Source organism: Cervus canadensis, chromosome 4 (assembly GCF_019320065.1).
Source record: "Cervus canadensis isolate Bull #8, Minnesota chromosome 4, ASM1932006v1, whole genome shotgun sequence".
Lineage (NCBI taxonomy): Eukaryota > Metazoa > Chordata > Mammalia > Artiodactyla > Cervidae > Cervus > Cervus canadensis.
In genome coordinates, this window is record NC_057389.1 from 36828684 (window position 1) to 36849002 (window position 20319).

Genomic DNA, 20319 nt, shown 5'->3' on the forward strand with positions numbered 1-20319 from the left:
CCCTCTCCCTCACTTTTCTACTGAGAATAAAGGTAGGTGCTGCCCCTGAGTTGGGAAAAGCTGGGTCCCGGAAGTAGGGATATGATATAACCAAATCTCAGACAGAGAGAAGTAGCTCTTTGGCCAGGACAGAAGCCCCGTCTCTTGACATTTGACCTTCATATTCCTACAGTTTAAAAATTAATCACCAGAAAATGGATACTTCTCGTTTTCCCTCAGCTAGACCAAAGTCCTAAGTGCTGGCTCTAACTAAGCCAGGGGTTCTCTCAAAATAAATTGGAGGGGTGGGAGTTGGGCTGGTAGGGACCAGGCCAACCAGCCCCCAGCTAGCAGCCTCTCCAGGGTTTGCTCTGGGCTCTTAGCCGGTTAGACCAGCCCTGCCAGGGCTCCTTGGAGAGCAGGGTGGAGATGCAGGGCTTGGAAGAGGAACAGCAAGGCCTGGGGAGGGCGGGGCTGAGCAGGTCTCTGCAGCATGTGGGAGAGGAGGAATTGGGGTGGAGGAATTGTGCTCAGGTGTGCGCCACAGAAGGCCAGGCTTCAGAAGGGGTTGAGGCAGCCTGCCCAGCCAAGGAGGAGAGGGAAGCTCTCTCAGTGGCTGTGATGCCCGTTTAAGGGGATAACTGGAGGTGTTGCAGTCCAGTCTCCCCCTACAGAAGAGGAACCCAAGAAGGGCCCAAGGCATGTCAACTCCCCAGTCATAGCTGTGGAACCTGCACCAAGGAGAGAGAAGGTAAGGACCCTGCTGATGCAAATACTGCGGGGGCGGGGGTGGGGGTGGCTTGTCTTAGCCTTCCCTCCCGCTTACTGGCCCGGAGCTAGTATGCTGCTTTCAAGGGACCCTCTTTGGCTGCTCCAGAGGCTTCATCCTTTGTATTCTGGGTTTTGCCCCCATGCCTACCACCAACCACCTGCAGCTGAGGGCCCTGTGGAACCTCATTGCTTTGCTTGGGGAGCTCTTTGCTCACACTGGAAGGTCCCGTATGTGCAGCTGACTGGGTCATGAGGGCAACTGCAGATGGTGATAATGGTTGTTCGATGTAGCCTCGGCTTTTTTCATGCACTGATGGGCAGACAACCTCTGCCTTTGCGGTCTAGAGCTTGGAATGAATTACCTGTACAGAGAGTCCATAATATACTGGCATTGGTTATTACCTGTAATATTTCAGGACCTTTTTCCGAAAGCTTACCAAACCATTGTGCAGCCTTTTGTAAGAAGTACATTGTGTGAGGAAGAGTGAGAGTGAGAGAATTGAGTTTTTGATGGTGATGAATAAAAATAGTAAGGGTAAGAGCTTACTGAGAGTTTATGATTTACAAAGCATGATGGTGAAGACTTTTCATCTTGGTGCAGTCAGTGCAGCAGGTGTGGATTATTATCTACAATTGGTGGTGAGGAGGCTGAAGATCAGGAAGGTTACCTGAGCCAAACCAGGGTTTGCTGAAATGAATACATGCTCTTGACTTCTATCCATGAGGTCATATTTAGCTGAAGGTCTTTCAGATTCAAAGTGAACAGAGATGAGGTGCAACCAACTATGCAGAGGCTGCAAAGGGGCTTTCTCCTTGGACAGCCTCCATCTCCTGTTGCCATGTGCAGGAATTAATTTAGACCCGAGTCTCTACTTCTCAGGCCTCAATAGCCCCGTCTTGTGGGTTTGGAGACTGTTAAGAGCCTACTGTCAGGAATATGTAATCTCGAAGGTCAGTGTCATTAAGGATTCAGAGGCTACAGCTGAGCAATGGAGCTGGTCCTTAAAACACTAGAGGACAGGAATGCGTTTGAGAGCCAGTACCTTGTTGCCACTTAGAATTAAACCTAACACTCCCCACCCCCAAACAATTTACCACATCTCTCGTGTGGCCAACCATTCCCTATTTCCAAACCTCACCTATTATATGGCCCTTCAGTCGAGGTGAGCCAGCAACACTGGCTGCCTCTGTACGTCCCCTCCTCAGGACCTGTGGTTTTTCCCCCTCCTTGGAACACATCCCCCTGGGCCCTTCCTGTAATGGGAGCTCTCCCTTCAGTAAGGCTGCAGCTCAGATTGGCCTGTTTAAGAGGGCCTCCTAGATACCAGGATGGCAAGTAGACTGGCCACTGCCATCCCCGAGTACACTCCCTTATCGTGCTGATTACAGTCATTACACTGATGTCAATCTGCAAGTTGGTTCCTTTGTTTGTCGTCTGTCTCCCCAACAGAACTCCATGAGGGTAGGGACCTTGCGTGTCTTCTGCCTGCTGGACACTACTGGGTCCCCAGGGTTTAGGTCTCCTAGTAACAGGGCCTGAGTTAATGTTTGTTGAGTGAATAAATAATACAAGGGATCAGGAGATATCTTTGCCGCCTCCTTATCCAACACCTCGACTCAATCTCCCATATGGATGCAAATGTCTTGGTCTAGGAGGTGAAGTATAATAGCATCTGAGCTTTCAAGTGTTCAAGGGGCATTCTTGGAATAAAGAAGGGAAAAAGGCTAAATGGCATCAAGTGAATTTCATTCCCTGAGAAACAACAAGGTATTTGAAACAGAACGGCTCTGCTGGCCAGTCTTGATAAGCAGCACTCACTGCCTGTGACAGCCCAGCCGTCTTCTAGACATAGGGTATTGACCTTGGCTCTGCCTGGGGTACTTGTAGGGACAATGACATTTCAGAAAGCTGATAGTGTATGCTTCCCGCCCTGCTTCATCAAGCCTTTCATTCAAATGGGCCACCAACCTTTGTTCACGTGCCTTTTGCCATTTTGGAGTGTCCATTCATTTGCTGGATGGGAAGAGGTCCATCCCTAGGATCATGGGGTCTCAAGTGTTTCTATGGGCTCTATCGCTCTCTGCCACTGTGGGCACATCCCTTACTGCCTCCACATCTCATGCTTTTCCCCTATAAAATGGTATGGGAATAGCTGCCCGTGAGGTTGTAATGGATTCTGGAGGACAGTGATGTAGAAACCAGTGCCATAAATCTCTTGCTTTACAAGTACCTGGGCCTGCCAGCAAGGAGGAGCAGAGAATACACGGGGAGGTGTGTTTGTTTTGGAGATTTTTGCTTGCATAAAATCCACAGTTCCAAAAGAAATCTGTGAGAGGAAAAGACTTCTCTACAGGATTCCTTCTCCCAGGCAGCTACCTCAAGAATCGACTTACACACTTTAATTAACACCCAGACGATTTGCTTTGCAGAGAGTTGCATTAGACTCCAGCCTGGTGACAACTTCCTCCTCGGCAGGCACACAGCCCTTGGCAGTATTTCACACGCTGGTGGTTTTATGGGTCCCATCTTGCTCTTCTGTGTTCTTCATTGTAATGTGTGGTAAGCCTTTCTGGCATCAGCCCTGGCCCCACTTGATTTAAGGGACTGCCGATTTTATTTCTGATCCTCAGGTTGTTCTGTGATTCTATTTTTTAATGCACTCCTTATCTTGTTCTACTCACTTGTGCAATTCTTCATTTCCAGACTTTAAAATATGACTTTTTCAAAAGAAAATAGATGCTTGAATTAGGAGTGAAGCCAGAGTCCTGAGAATCTTCTGAGGAGAAAGATGTCCATATGCAAAGTTGTGTAATGGAAGGAGAATGACATTAAGTATCCAGAGATTGGGACTTGGACTCTCTCCTGACTTCTTGAACCATGGGGGCAGGGGGATAATAGCAATACTGCAGTGGACTTTAACTGAGAACTTAGGAACTGTTTAAAGGATTCTTTAGATGTTCTCATTTCATGTTGATGCTGACTATTCACACTTTTGAAAATGGGAAATGTGAGACTCAGAGGGTACAAGGGAGTGATGGAACCCAAATTTGAACACATGCTCGTTGACTCAAGAGCACAGGCACTTACGTACCAGGTAACTTGCTGTCTACTCAGCCATACTACTTGGGGATCTTTATACACGGTGCAACCTTCCCGGGCCTGCCATCCTCACAGGGTGTCATCCAAAGAGGTGATGCCAGTGAAGGTTTAATTGAAATGATGCAGGTTTATTTCACCATTTCTCATACATCTTGTTTACCAAAATTTAGAAAAATGTTCTATGGATATTCTTTCTTGAGGAGAATTTGTAAATACTATGTACTATGCTATGAGTTAATGATAAAATCAGAATAGTCAATATTCATTAACTACTACTTCATACTCCACACAAATGGAAGCATTTTCCTCTTGGTAAAGCGTGTGTATTCCTCAGTGTGGAAGGTGTGGGCTTGTGGCTTCAGGAGCCTGGCTCAGTCAGTTGCTAGCTGTGTGACCTTAGGTAAGTTTCTCAAACACTGTGTTTCACATTCTCCATCTATAAATGGAGATATTATTAAACTTTTCCCCTAGATGTTGTGGGCATTGTTTAAGTGAATACATGTAACAGGCTGAAATGGTGCTTGGTATGAAATGTCTTCTCAAAGTTGCTGTTATAGCTGCTTTTCCGTCAGCCCTTCTGTAAGTGACATCCTCTCACTCCCATCCTGTGTGTGTAGAAACTGATGAAGAGTCAGGTCACACAGCTAAAATCAGGATTTGAACCCCCAACTGTGTTCATCCCAAGCCTCCCCTTTGCTATGTCCTATTTCCTCAGTAAACCGTAAAAGAAACACACATTCCTCTGGGAACTCAGTTTGACAGGAATTCATACTCCAAAACGCAACCTACATTCTCTCCATACATGTAGCTACTTACGTCATCTTTAGGATGGTGAGTGAAGTGTCTTGTTGCAGATGTCTTAAGCTCTGCCTCTAGGCCATCATCAAACCAACCAGACTTCTCTCCTCTCTTCAAGATTTGGTCTGTGGGCAGGCGGCCACACTGGCCTTGAGGTGATAAGTTTGCTCATTAAAAGCAATCAATGACATTCCTCTTCCCTAAGACAGCATACTGACCTGGCCAGTAAGGGGCCTCCTTCTAGCTCTGTGATAACATTGTTCTGTGCTGGCTGGCTGAAATCTGTTGCTACACAGTCTCTTGAGTTAGCATCTGTGTTGGCATAAGTGGCCAGAAGAAACAGTCCAGGGTTCTGTCCTGGGCTGGTCAAAGACAGATGCCAGCCCTTGTGCCCTTTTGACCATGGTACCCAGTTGGATATTGGAGTTATGTATGGGTTTGTTCTCCCTGGGTGAGGACTTGCTTCTGCAGAGTCCCAGTATACAGTGTGAGAGCCTGAGATCCTGGGAAGTCCTCCTCCTTCCGCTGCCAGCCCTGAGTATGCCTGGCTCCCAGCTGCCTCCCAAGTCATGACTGTCATTAATAATTAACAGCTGCCTTTCATTGAGTATGTAAGAGTTCACGGAATCTTAACAATACTCTCAAGTAGGCTCCAGTATTATCCTATTTTAGGGAAGCAGAAGATGACATCTAGGGAATGCCTTGGTCAAGGGCACCCAACTGGATGGTGCCATCAGGATGTGCCCCCAAACCTGTGTGACTGAACACGTGTTCTTCACCTCTGTGCTCGTCAGCCCAGCCTCCTCCTGCCTGAGCCACCCTCTCTGAGATGCTGTGGTAACACATTCCCCATTAGCTATGGCAAAACCAGTCCTGCTGGGCCAGCCCCATGGGGGATGTAGACAAACCCGCCTCACCTGGTTTCCCGGGCCAGGAGCCTGCTCTCTTTCTGCTGCATCTTCTCCAGACACAGTTGAGCACCTTAACTACTCTGGTTGGCTTTCTCCCCATAACTGTGTGTGTGTGTGTCTGTATGCCCTCAGTCACGTCTGGCTCTTTGCAATCCCATGGACTGTAGCCGACTGGGCTCTTCTGTCTACAAAATCTTCCAGGCAGGAATATTGGAGCAGGATACCATTTCCTACTCCAAAGTATCTTCCCAACCCAGGGATCAAACCCATATCTCTTGCATATCCTGCATTGGCAGGCAGGTTCTTTTCCACTGTGCCACCTGGGGTTCATAACTCTGTAGTCACTGGAATATCACAGTAGAAAAGAATGAGAGTCGAGTTTCTGTCTCTGCCAGTCCCCCTCAGTACCTATCCTTTTGATCAGTAAACCTTCTGAGCTATTCTAACTTTTCTGTCCTTTTTTGTTCACTTTTCAGCCTGGTTTAAAAGCAAGCTGAATTGGATCAATTATAAAGCATATTTTCAGTGCTGCAAGGTAACTCAATAATTGGCATCTTAGCCTGAGGACCGGCCTGTGAATTGTGTTGTTTACAAAAGCAGACAAAACAGTGGGCTTCACGGTGGCTGCCTGTCAAGAAAGTGTCATCCAAATAAAAAAAAGAAAGAAAAAAGAAAGTGTCATCCCTCGAAAGTGGTGCTTGTAGAGCTGGGCTGTTAAAAGGAGTAAAGGCAGGAAGGAAATCTAGTTAAATCTTAGACATCATGACCTTTTACTATCCATGTGATCTTGCACAAATTAGTTATTTTCTGCAGTAGCATAACACTGCTTTCATTTTGCTCAGCTCTGCCTACATCTAGTAAGAAGATTTCTACAGTGTCCTAGGCATTATACTGACCCCTTTATGTGTACCATTTCCCTTTACTCACTCATCAACCTAATGAGTTAAATAGTGTGAACATCACTTTACAGATTAGGAAACTCAGGTTTCTAAGGTTAAGTACCTATTAACAAAGTGGTGGTGGGGGGGGCTGGATTGAACCAGTTCTTTCTCTTTTTTAGATTTATTTATTTTTGATGGAAGGATAATTGCTTTACAATGTTGATTTGGTTTCTGCCATACATCAACATGAATCAGCCTTAGGTACACATATGTCCCATCCCTCTTGAACCTCCCTCTCACCCCATCCCACCTCTCTAGGTTGTCACAGACCCCTGGTTTGAGTTCCCCCCCAGTAATACAGCAAATTCCTAGTGGCTATCTATTTTACATATGGTAGTGTAAATGTTTCCATTAATATCAGAATCTATCCCCCAGACTTGACTACTCACTCCAGTATCCTTGCCTGGGAAATCCCATGGACAGAGGACCCTGGCGGGCTACAGTCCATAGGGTTGCAAAGAGTCAGACATGACTGAGTGATTAACACTTTCACTTTCATCCCCCAGACCAGGATAATGCCACTGGTTGATGGTGCGATATTAAATTCTTCCTTTTCTGCCATGAGAGCAATGCCTGTCTTTCTCTTGAGTCCGGTCTGCTTTTGCATCTCATGCTAAGGACTTTTCCCAAGCCGTGTCTCATGACACTGCTCCTCATCTGCCAACCTCCCAATCAGTGACCCATGTGGCTCCAGCCCAAGCCCAGCCATCACTCATTACCCCTGCTGCTCTGTCTGCTCTCCCCACCACAGAAAAATATCTCATCGATAAACATAAATCTTTTCAGTTTCTTAACAATTGAGAGAGCTTCCAAACAACTGGTTGTGCTTACTTCTGGGAATACAGCCATCCATTTTTCCTTTCTCTACATGGCAGAAGGACCACCCAGATCCCACTGCCTTTCCAAGACACTCAGAGAGAAGCGGGGGTTGTGTGTGGGCAAGTTGAATGGGCCCTGGAGTCGGGGCTGGGAGTGAACCCAGCAGGATGTGTACCCATTAGGGCAGGGGTCTCCATCCTGTGTGTTGCTGTTCCCCAGTGCAGTTCCAGGCACATAAGAGCGGTTCAAGTGTTTATTCCCTGAATCACTGTGTTAGCTTCAGGGGAAAAAGTACATGTTTATTGTGGATCTTTCAGACACTTGTTTGTTTTGCTTGTATGGGTGCTTAGTCACTCACTCATGTCCTACTCTTTGTGACCTTTTGCACTGAAGCCTGGCTGAGCGGTGACCACGTGAGTGTCCCTAGGCCCCAGTCTTCCCCACGTCTCCTTTAATTCCTCTTCAGGAAGAGTCCAGGATGATAAGCTTTCCAGGTATTGAGTGCTAACAATGTGCCAGGCTCAGTGCTAAACACCTCCCTGAAAAGTGAAAGTGAAAGTCACTCAGTCGTGTCCGACTCTTTACAACCCCGCAGACTTTAGTCTATGGAATTCTCCAGGCCAGAATACTGGAGTGGGTAGCCTTTCCCTTCTCCAGGGGATCTTCCCAACCCAAGGGTCGAACCCAGATCTCCCTCACTGCGGGTGGATTCTTTACCAGCTGAGCCCAAACACCTCCCTATGCTGCCTCATTTCACTGTCACAAGACCTCCACCTCACCGTATTGCACTGAACAAAACCCTGCCACTGACAAGGTGAGATGGCCTGCTGGAGGTCACAGAGCTTGTGGGTGGTGAGCCCTGGTCTCCGTTCCACGACTGTGAGCACCCAGCCTGAGCTCTTTCCATCGTGGGCTGTACAGTGAATCCACCCCCGCCTTCAGCCACAGTCTGTTAGGCACCCTTCCATGTGAAACATGCTGGTCCTTCTCTGACTTCTGTCAAGCCAGAAACTGGCACTGCATGAGTGCCTACTCAGTCGTGTCTGACTGTGACCCTATGGACTGTAGCCCACCAGGCTCCTCTGTCCATGGAATTATCCAGGCAAGAATACTGGAGCGGGTTGCAATCTCCTCCTCCAAGGTATTTTCCCAAACCAGGGACTGAATCCAAGTCTCCTGTGTCTCTGGCATTGGCAGGTGGATTCTTTACCACTAGTGCCACCTGGGAAGAGAAAATGGCACTAAAGGGAGCTCTTTTCTAGTAGGGCAATCTCCTATGGCTTTAGTGTAAGGAGCCTGGGGTTGTGTTCCCTGTTATTTTCTTTTTTTAAACTTTCTGTGTTATATTGGGGTATAGTTGATTAACAATGTTGTGTGTTTCAGGTATACAGCAAAGTGATTCAGTTGTACATGTATATGTATTATTCTTTTTCAAATTCTTTTCCCATTTAGGTTGTTACAGATTACTGAGCAGAGTTCACTGTGCTATGTAGTAGGTCCTTATTAGTTACCTATTTTAAATATAGCAGTGTGTATGTGTACATTCCAAACTTCCTACTATTTCTCCTCCCAACCCTTCCCCCCAGTATCCATGAGTTAGTTCTCTAAGTCTGTGAGAAATTGTGGTACATATATATATATATATATACAGTGGAATATTACTCAACCATTAAAAAGAACACGGCTGGATGAAGCACAAGCTGAAATCAAGATTGCTGGGAGAAATATCAATAACCTCAGATATGCAGATGACACCACCCTTATGGCAGAAAGTAAAGAAGAACTAAAGAGCCTCTTGATGAAAGTGAAAGAGGAGAGTGAAAAAGTTGGCTTAAAGCTCAACATTCAGAAAACTGGATTCATGGCATCTGGTCCCATTACTTCATGGCAAATAGATGGGAAAACAATGGAAACAATGGCTGACTTTATTTTGGGGGGCTCCAAAATCACTGCAGATGGTGACTACAGCCATCTGTATTATAGCCATCTGAAATTAAAAGACACTTGCTCCTTGGAAGGAAAGTTATGAGCAACTCAGACAGAATATTAAAAAGCAGAGACATTACTTTGCCAACAAATGTCCATCTAGTCAAGGCTATGGTTTTTCCAATAATCATGTATGGATGTGAGAGTTGGACTATAAAGAAAGCTGAGCACAGAAGAATTGATGCTTTTGAACTGTGGTGTTGGAGAAGACTCTTGAGAGTCCCTTGGACTGCAAGGAGATCCACCCAGTCCATCCTAAAGGAGATCAGTCCTGAATATTCTTTGGAAGGACTGATGCTAAAGCTGAAACTCCAATACTTTGGCCACCTGATGTGAAGAGGTGACTCATTTGAAAAGACCCTGATGCTGGGAAAGACTGAAGGTGGAAGGAGAAGGGGACAACAGAGGATGAGATGGTTGGATGGCATCACTGACTCAATGGACATGAGTTTGGGTAGACTCCAGGAGCTGGTGATGGACAGGGAGGCCTGGCGTGCTGTGGTCCATGGGGTTGCAAAGAGTCGGAAATGACTGAGCAACTGAAATGAAATGAACTGAAAAAGAATAGTTTCCCTCTTTCTTGCAGAAGGAGGGTCTGTTATGTGGTCTGACTTAGAGAAAATTGCCTATAAAAAACTGCCTTTGGGTACATGAGGCCCTAAAGGAAGACCAATTTCCCAGTTAGTGTGTGGAGAGAAAGGTCATCGGTGACAGCTCAGAAAGGGGGCAGGAGTGTCTTGTGCTTCAGTTCTTCTTGAGCTGCAACTTTCTGATCTGGGGCACGACCAGGAGCAGCCTTGACTAAAGCTCACTAGACCTCATTATTTCTATGGAACTTTGGTTTATTTAGAAGGGAACTACTTTAAGTGAAAAATCAATATTGTTCATCACAGAAAGTTGTTTTTGTTGCATAGTTGCTAAGTCATGTTTGAGTCTTTGTGATCCCATGGACTATAGCCCACCAGACTCCTCTATCAGTGGGATTTCCCAGGCAAGAATACTGAAGCAAGTTGCCATTTCCTTCTCCAGGGGATCTTCTTCCCAACCCACAGATTGAACTCAGGTCTCCTGTTTGGCAGGCAGATTCTATACCGTTGAGTCACCAGGCAAAATCAGTACTATTTATCACAGAAGGTAACGATAGTTAAATACACTGAATGCAGAGCACCATGAGTAAACTCTAGTCAAACATCACCGTCTTCTATAAGCTCTGGCCCTGACACCAGCCCTTGCTTTGTTTCAAAGGAGAGTTAAATATTACCTGGCACCATTTCATGGGTGTGGAGTTTCAGTTTGAGATATTCTGGAGATGGGTGGTGATGATGGTTACACAACAACATCAATACACTGGATGGTAAATTTTATTTTATATATATTTTACCTTTAAAAAATTCAGCAGCTCTTTATGTTACAGTTGAGAAACAGTGTTCAACATGCATTAAGTGAAAAATGCAAGTGCTGAACAGTGTGACCTGAAGGCTGCCATCTGTAAGTTGTTTTTAAAGGAATATGTATATACACATGCATCTAGGCTTGTATATGCGATGATCCCTCTGGAAGGATATCAATACTGAATATGCTGGATTCTGTAGAGGGAATGGGAAATAGAAAGAGAGGGAGGGACATTGCTATTTGATTTGTGTTCCACATGCATGTATAGCTCATTCTAGTTTCTTTAAACACTTAAAAAGCTAGGCACAAAATGAAACTATCTCCTTAAACCAACACTTCTCAACCTTGCCCTCACCTAGACTCCAGCTGCTCAAAGTCAGGTGCCCTGACCCAGCATCGTTATCTCCTGTGAGCTTGTCACTTGTTAGAAATAAAGGATCTCAAGCCCACCCAGATGCAGGGAATCCAAATCTACATACATTTAGCAATGTTCCCAGTGCCTTCCCTGGTGACTCAGATGGTAAAGAATCTGCCTGCAATGCAGGAGCCCCAGGTTTGATCCCTGGGTCAGGAAGATCCCCTAGAGAAGGAAATGGCAACCCACTCCAATATTCTTGCCTGGGAAATTCCATGGACAGACAGAGCCTGGCCGGCTACAGTTCATAGGATCACAGAGAGTCAGACACGGCTAAATGACTAATACTTGCACTTTCACTTTTCACCAGTGGCTCACAGGACATTAAAGTGCGAGAAGTAAGGCACAGAACTAACTAAATCAGAATCTCTGAGGTGAGGTTTGAGCCTGGGAGTTCATTAAGGCTCCCAGGTCACCCCATGGAGACAGTTAATACTGCCAACGTCAGATTTAATGTAATTGTTTCCATATTAACCCCTTCATTTTTCCCAGTAGTCTTACTACCTGGTTCAGTCTTATTCATTGCGGGTTCCATGTGCCCCTTAGAAATCATTACGTGTCCCACACTTCAGAGCACCGGAATAGGATGACTATCAAGGTCATGTGAACGTCACAAAGGAACATATAATGTTATATTCCCCTGAACTTGAGGGGCAAGATGTTTCTTCCTCATATAAAATAGACTGTACTTTTTCATCAAGACACATAACAATGACAAGCCTTCTTTAATCCATGGGTGGAGCATAATGTCACGTCTTTTAATTTATTTATTTACTTTAATAGTTGTTTTAATATTTATTCATTTCTTTGGCTGCACCAGGTCTTTGTTTGGCATGTGGGGTCTTCCATCTCCATTGTGACATTCGAGATCTTGAGTATCGAGTGTGAACTCTTAGTTGCGGCATATGGGCTCTAGTTCCCTGACCAGGGTTGGAACCTGGGCCCCCTGCCTTAGGAACACAGAGTCTTGGCCACTGGACCATCAGGGAAGTTCCTGTCAGGTCTTTTAAAATCAGACTTTAGAGTTAGACAAATAGGGAGCTGAATTTACTTCTCTGAGCCCTAGCCAAGTGGGCTTACCACCTGCATCATAGAGCTGCCAATAAGATGATATAGGTGCCTGATCATTTTTAGGCGGTAATGATGGTTATGTCCACTTCCCTTCCCCTCCCCACTTGCCCTGGGCTCCTCTCACTGTCTCTCCTCCCTTCACATCTGTTTTTTCCTGCCTCAAGCGTCTCACATACAGATGATATTTCTCACATTGCAGCTGAATGTGAGAAAGTTCAAGTTCCACCTCCCCATCCCTTGACAAACAGTACAAACTCTGCTGTCTCTTAGCAAATTATCTGACACTTTTCTAAAATGCAACTGAAACCTCATTACATGGATGAACAGCTTTCCATCAGCTCATTCCTAGCTCTGATATTAATATAATTGTTGCCAAGACATTGCAGTTGGCCTGGAGGCACTCAGCAAGGCGTCATGGTTAGTAACCCGAGATGACTGAGAGTGCAAAGAGCTAGTGGAAGCTGCTAGGATTTCCGCGTGGCCAGGTGATGCTGGAGAGTGGTTTCCAAGCTTCCTTTCTGCTGCCAGGCAGGTGTGAAATGGGGTGGGGGAGGTGTCCAAATCAGAATAGCTGACCCCCTCTGACAGCATCCACCCCAACAGTACCTAGAATCATCATCTCCAAATGTTAATCAGAACATGTTTAGAACTGCTGTTTAAAACCCTTTGAGATGTAATTTCAGTGTAATATGAAAATATCTGTGATTTTTGTAACAAAGGCACAGGTACCACTAATACTACAGTGGTTTGTTGACTACGTTTAAAACTCAAAGAAATGCTACATTTCGGTTAGTGATTAGGGAAAGGAAAGATATATCTTGTCCAAAAATAAATAAAGCCCTATAAGAACTTTGCAAATAAAGACCAATACTCTTAAGAGGGTCTACAGAGTCTGGCTTCTAGATTCTTCTCCCAGTCATCTCCCCAACTTTCAGTGGTCTGTTTATTGGGTTGTCTTTCTCATCTGATTGAGTCCTTGCTCTGTGTGAGTCCAGATTCCCAGGTTATAGACTGAGTCTGATTTTGTACAGTGTCAGCCCTAGGGTCTAGTTTGTAGCAGTTGTTCAATAAATATTCATTGAAAAATAAATGCATGCAAGGATGTCATACAAAAGCTTCCTGCCTAATCTTCCCCCCTCTGCTTTGCAATGAATTTCTCGGTAACACTAAAATGTTCCAAGTTGCCTGTATAGGTACCAGGCTGTGTTCTACCTTTTATCTTTTGGTTAATTTTACCCCCTGCTTAAGATATCATTGTGTTCCTCACTCACTTTGTGTAGGAAATTGTACCCTTAGACAAGAGTATTTTCCTCCTTCTAACTTCCATTGTCTCATTAAATTTCTAGGCTATTACGGCCTTCCTTTATGTCCCCATTATGCCACATAGAAGGACTTCCCAGCTGGTGCAGTGGGTAAAGAATCTGCTCACAATGCCAGAGATGTGGATTCGATTCCTGGGTTAGGAAGATCCCCTGGAGGAGGGCAAGGCAACTCAGTTCAGTATTCTTGCCTGGAAAATCCCACAGATAAAGGAGCCTGGTGGCTATAGTCCATGGGGTCACAAAGAGTCAGACACAGCACGCAGAAACACACACATGTGCCACATAGATAATCTTTGATTTCACTTAACTCTTTCGTATTTGTGTCTGCCTCTCTAACATCTTGAGAAAGAAAAAAAAATGAGAAAACATAACTGTGTAGTGTAGCAGGTGATGATGAGTAAATAGGATGTGTATATGTAAATACATGTGTGTGTGTGATATATCACTGATATTTCATGCTGAATAAGGAAATATGTCTGATAGCCTCAGTGCTTTTGTACTTGGTGTTCCCTCCATTTGGATATTCTTCTTACTTTTTCCCTAGTCATTTTACCTGCCCTGCAGGACCTCAGTTGAGATCTATTACTGCCACAGGCGAGTTTTCTTCCTGCCCCAATCAAACCCACAATTTTATGTTCTAGCTCCTTATGTTTCCTTTATGATGATTGCTACCAATTATAATTATAGACTCTATTATCTTATGTAAGTTTGCCTCCTCCTTTATACCTGAGGCCTCATGAGGACTGTCTGTCTTCATTCCCCCCATTATCTAGCAACGTGCCCAGCGTCCTGTAAATGCTCTCTGGAATGTGTAGCTGATGATCTGCAGCCCTTATTAGAACCCCGAGTGTGAAAAGAGAGAGTAAGCAGAAGGGGATGCCTGGCCTCCCTTCTCACGGTGCTCCTGGAGGGTGAGCCTTCACTGCCTACACATAGAAACTCCGCCCAGTCATTCAGTATCACGGGGACTTGCTGGGAAGCACTGGGGTGGCTGGGTCCCAGCCTGCCCCACAGTGCTCCCCTCCCTGTCTAAGTCAAGCCACAGCTCTCCTGCAAGCTTGTTCCTTGCAACACGGAGCCGGGTTCAGCTGCCAACAGCTGAGGCAACAGAGGGGTGTGATGGCAAATCCAGAAGGGGAGGCAGGGAGGGCAGCAAAGTTGTCTTGTAAGTAGGTCTGACATCCCAGACACGTTCTGTCTGGAAGAATGAGTCTCACCAGAGTCTGTGGACTGGTGGAGGAGAGGTGTTTTCTTCCCCTTCTACAGACTACCTCACTCAAAGTGGAAGACAGTGTGATGTGATTTGAATATAACGAGCTTTTTACGTGAGCGCCTACCCCACCACTTGGAGCTGACTATTTTCCTGTCATTGACATTCCTGATATTACCAAGCCACTCCAAAGCTTTTCTTCCATTCGTCCTATCCTTGAAAGCCTTTTGGTGATTGTTCCCAGCAAGCTTTTAAGTTAGAAGCATTCAAACATCCAGGCAACCCAGGGAGAGGCTTGAAGGAATAATGGAGTGTGTTTGTCATTGACTAGTAATAGTCCTTTGGCCATGAGTTGGGCAGTAGCCTGGTTACAGAAAGGAGATCAAAAAAAAAAAAAAGATTAAAAAAAAAAAAGAAAGGAGATCAGCAGACAGAAAACAGTGTACTGAGATCAAGAATTTGGGTGCTGGGATAAAAAATTTGGGGGCACACCCAGCTGCCTGCTTCTTGGGCCCCATGTTACCCCCTGGAAGGGCAGACAAGCCGAATGAGCTTCACATTCTGTCTCTGAAGCCATAGGGTCCTGAAGAGAGAACTTGGAGCACTGTGGAGAGCAAAAGAGGAGGACTTTGAGACACTCACACTTCCCCTTCACTGACGCCCTACATCTCTCACACAGGCGCGCACACTCATACATACACTCGTACCCACTGCATGCACTCCCGCTCTTTCTTCTCGGAAGCTCTCATCAGTTTCACGCACCAGCGTACAGGGCACGTGGAGCTGTAGGTAATACGAACAGGGTCTAGTCGAGTATGAAAAAGTTAGGAAGCCACTGAACCAGATGATCTCTGAGCTCTTTCAGTCCTTTGAACTTCAGGCTCTCATACTGGGAGGCACAGTCCTGTTCCACATGTCTGTTGGGAAGTAACAGATGTGTGATAGTTGAAGAGTGTGGACTCTGGAGCCAGACTGCCTGGCTTCAGAATCTGGCTTCTGCTGCTTACTGTGTGTCCTTAGGAAAGTTACTAAACTTCTCTCAGCTGTGATTTACTCATCTTTAAAAGGACTATGAAGGAGTAGCTATCAGAGTTGTTATGAAGACTAAATGAGCTACATATATAAAATGTGTAGAATAATACTGAACATTACAGTGCATTCATAAATATCGGCAGTTTACGATTTTATAGCATAGCGTTACTAAACTAGTGGTTCTGAACATATTGGAGGATCCATACATCTATTAAAGCTATGGCTCCAGGGCTTCCCAGGTGGTGCTAGTGGTAAAGAACCCGCCCGCCAATGTAGGAGATGCAGGATACTCGGGTTTGATCCCTGGGTTGAGAAGATCCCCTGGAGGAAGGAAAGGCAACCCACTCCAGTATTTTTGCCTGAAGAATCCCATAACAGAGGAGCCTGGCAGGCTACAGCCCACAGAGACGCAGAGAGTCGGACATGACTGAGCTGACTTAGCACGCACGTACATATAGTCATGGCTGCTTATAGCCTTGCATTTTTCATCTAGTTCACGTTTATATGTTTTAAGTCCCCAGTTTAATTTGTAAGGTGTCCCTGAGAGTAAGGCGATATCATATAACCCCTTTGCCTTTGGGTCCAGTACAGTTTTGAACATAGAAGAAAACTTAATCTAACAAAATTGCTTTTAAATCTTCAAAAAAATTTCTTAGTCTAACCAAGCAAAACACAAAAGCTTGCTTAATTTTTTCATAAATAAATGCATACAATATAACATTCTTGACCTATGTGCATACATGTATGTTGAAGTGGCACACAGCTTGCATTTTTTGAAGTATTTTGGTGATTCAACCTGTCAAACAATAAACAGTCAGGCAATTAACAGATTCTGATAGGTGATAGCTAATTAAATTTTATGATACATGGAAGAGAGGCCATTCATTTTGATATTTGAAAGAATCCAATATGTCTTTCAAATTGCTGCAAATCTCTCAAACAAGGTATACATTTACTTAAGCACTTTCCAGAGGGATTTAGTTTCAGGGATTGCAATTTACTAAGAGATTGGACTGGGTATTTCCATGGCAAATAATTCCATTTACATTATACTCAGCTCCAGTAACACTGCATGCCCTGAATAACTCATTGCTATCAATATGAGGTTTCCAACCCTGTAAAAGGTGCAACAGCATAAATGATACATACAAGAGATAGAACATACAGGCTCTTTACATTTTTCTAGTCTTCCTCTCCTTTTTTTTTGCCAGCACTTTTGTCTTAGAAGCCTTTAGATGGGGGAAATGAAAGACATGAGTTGTGTAAACAAATTAGGATGGGAGATTTAGGCCAAGAGGATTGAGGTGAAGCAGGTAATGGATAGATAGAGAAAATGAGCTCAAAGAGGCCAAACTGTGAATGCAAACACTAGGTATATACATTCAGCTTTCACTTTGTTAAAGCTGGTTTTATGAGTCTGCAGGACCAACACGTCTGGTGCCAATTCAGCCTCCATGAATCTGACAGTTCTGAAGGTGGAGAGGAAATAAAAGGAGACAGAAGGGAATCCCCTAGCATCCATTTCCTCCATCAGTCTTGACTCCTTGGATTTCAGAAAGAGGAGGTCACCAGAGAGGAGTAGTAAGTCCCACTGAGTTTTACAACATAGTTCAGAGTTCTGCCAAAGTTGCAAAAAGCGTGGGGCTAGGATGGAAACATGCATATGCTAAGTCACTTCAGTCATGTCCTACTCTTTGCAAGGCTATGGACTATAGCCCACCAGGTTCCTCTGTCCATGGGATTCTCCAGGCAAGAATACTGGAATGAGTTGCCATGCCCTCCTCTAGAGGATCTTACTGACCCAGGGTTCAAACCTGCATCTCCTGCGGCTCCTGCATTGCAGGCAAGTTCTTTACTGCTGAGCCATTGGGAACTGGAACTGGAAGCATGTGTCTCTTAATTCCCATTCTGGTGCTAGTTTCATGAAAGATAAGGAAGAGATTGCTTACCTGTTTATCTACCTGGAGACTTATTAAAAGGAATTTTTTTGGGTGTGTGTGTGTATGGTTCATTATTCACTTGAAATATAATTGACATAGACTATATTAGTTTCAGGTGTACAACATGATATTTGTATATAGTGGGAGATTATCACCACCAGAATTAGTCTACTAAGTTTTGATGTATCTGAGCATGTGTACTCCTTTGACACCCAAAATCATGTGCTGCAGAACAGAAAGAGGCATAGAAAACAAACTTGTGGTTACACAGTGGAAAGTGGGTGTAGATAGATGAGTTTGGGAATAACATATACACACTACTACTATGTATAAAATAGACAACTAACAAGGACTTACTGTATAGATGGTTGGATGGCATCACTGACTCAGTGGACATGGGTTTGGGTAGACTCCAGCAGTTGGTGATGGACAGGGAGGCCTGGTTTGCTCCTGTTCATGGGGTCACAAAGAGTCAGACATGACTGAGTGACTGAACTGAACTGAACTGTATAGCATAGGAACTATAAGGGAAAAGAACCTGAAAAAGATATATGTGTGTGTGTTTGTGTGTGTATATTTATCACTATGCTATACACCTGAAACTAGCATGATATTGTAAATCAGCTGTGTTGTTGTTTAGTTGCTCAGTCATATCTGACTCTTCTGCAACCCATGCACTGTAACCAGCCAGGTTCCTCTGTCCATGGGATTTCCCAGGCAAGTATACTGGAATGGGCTGCCATTTCCTTCTCCAGGGGGTCTTCCTGACCTAGGGAATAAACCTGTGTCTCCTGCATTGGCAGGTAAATTCTTTACCACTGAGCCACCAGGGAAGCCTTTAAAATCAACTGTACTTCAATTAAAAAAAAAAAAAAAAAGATTAGAAGTGACTTGAAAGGCATCTAGTCCAGCCTCTCGCTTCCAGCCGACTCTGTACTTAGGCACCCTGGCTACATTTGCAGAAGGGAAGCTTTCTTCCCTTGTGATTCATTTCATCCTTTTTTCTCACCTTCTAGGTCAACTGAAGCTCAATTTTTTTTTTTTAATTTTCAAGATACAGCACAAGAGTTAGTTTTGAGTTGTATCTCCTTTGTCCTTTGAGCCTTGAAAAGGTACCATGACCAGATAATGCTGGTCCTGGGTGTTTAACCTGAAATACAAAAGACACCAGAAGTTTAAACATCAGTTTCTACCACTAGCTTCCTTCAAGGTTTGAGGAAAGTTTCTTCCTTATTTTTAAATAGTTATAATGGGGTTTCCTTAATTCTAAGTTACACACTTTTTTGTCATCAATGTTTCTTAAGCAGATTCAGCCTTATCAATTATAAATATAAAATTATATATGATATAAATATATAGTATATATAATTATATATACTATACATTATAAGTAAATATAATATAAATAAAAAATATATAATTATAAATTATAAAACACATCCAATGGGATGGTTTTCCCTTTCCCTTTAAAATCTTCCAAATTATAAGATTAGTTATGTTATTACACACACATACACATACAAATACAAATCATCTTGGTATTGAAATACAATAATTCTTAATTAAAAGAATAGTAAAGTCTCAATGAGACCAAACTTGAAAGCTATAGAAACCTTATTATTCAGTTGGCTTCTACATATTTACTGACCATACACTGTGTACCAATGGGGTGGGCTTCCCAGGTGGTGCTGGTGGTAAAGAACCCACCTGCCAATGCAGAAGACAAAAGAGATTTGTTTGATCCCTGGGTTGGGAAGATCCCCTGGAGAAGGAAATGGCCACCCATTCCAATATTCTTACCTGGAGAATCCCATGGATGGAGGAGCCTGGCCGGCTGCACTCTGAGGGGTTGCCAAGAGTTGGACATGACTGAATCGACTTAGCACTTAGCACATGTACCAAAATTTCTTCTTAGTCTAGAGGTTGCATGCATGTATACTAAGTTGATTCAGTCATGTCTGACTCTTTGAGACCCTATAGACTGTAGCCTGCCAGGCTCCTCTGTCCATGGGACTCTCCAGGCAAGAATGCTGAAGTGGATTGCCATTCCCTTCTCCAGGGGTTCTTCCCGAGCCAGGGATCGAACCCAGGTCTCTTATGTCTCCTGCATTGGCACACGGGTTCTTTACCACTAGTGCCACCTGGGGAGCCCGAGGAGGTTAGAGCAGTGGGAGAAAAAACCTGCAAGTCCCTGCTCTTATGAAGCTCCTGCTCTTAGGAAGACAATGAGAATATACACACAAACAAGGGAGATTATAGAAAGTGGTAGATCCTATGAATAAGACAAGGTAATATAACAGTACTGTGTGAAAGAGGATCACTTTAGCTAAGAGAGTCGGGGAAAGCCTGTCAGAGTTGAAACCTGAATGTCAAAAAAGATATCTGTCTCCTCTTGAAAAGTCGAGGATGGGAAAACATTGCAGACAGAAGAGTAAACACAAAAGCCTTGGTGCAAGTCCTCATGAGGGGAAACGAAAAGCAGAGAAAAGAGCCAAGGCTGGATCATACCCACTGTCTTGGGTTATGAGAATGAGTTTGGACTTTGATTTGTCCTGCCCCTGCTTCTAACTAACTCAGGAACTAAAGTGCAGTGACTTGCTCAGTGCCACTGAAACACTGGGTGGTTTTGGAA

At 44.4% G+C, this 20319-nt stretch overlaps 1 protein-coding gene across 3 annotated transcripts in view; it reads left to right on the forward strand.

Annotated features, from left to right (window-relative positions):
• The first annotated feature begins 478 nt into the window (after positions 1 to 478).
• The window catches only part of ATP10B (ATPase phospholipid transporting 10B (putative)), a 357164-nt gene continuing 337323 nt past the window's right edge, over positions 479 to 20319 (forward strand). For all 3 annotated transcript variants that reach the window (XM_043464791.1, XM_043464792.1, XM_043464790.1), the window contains exon 1: positions 479 to 730. The gene's annotated coding sequence lies outside the window, so the exon portion shown is untranslated. The remainder of the gene's footprint in view (positions 731 to 20319) is intronic.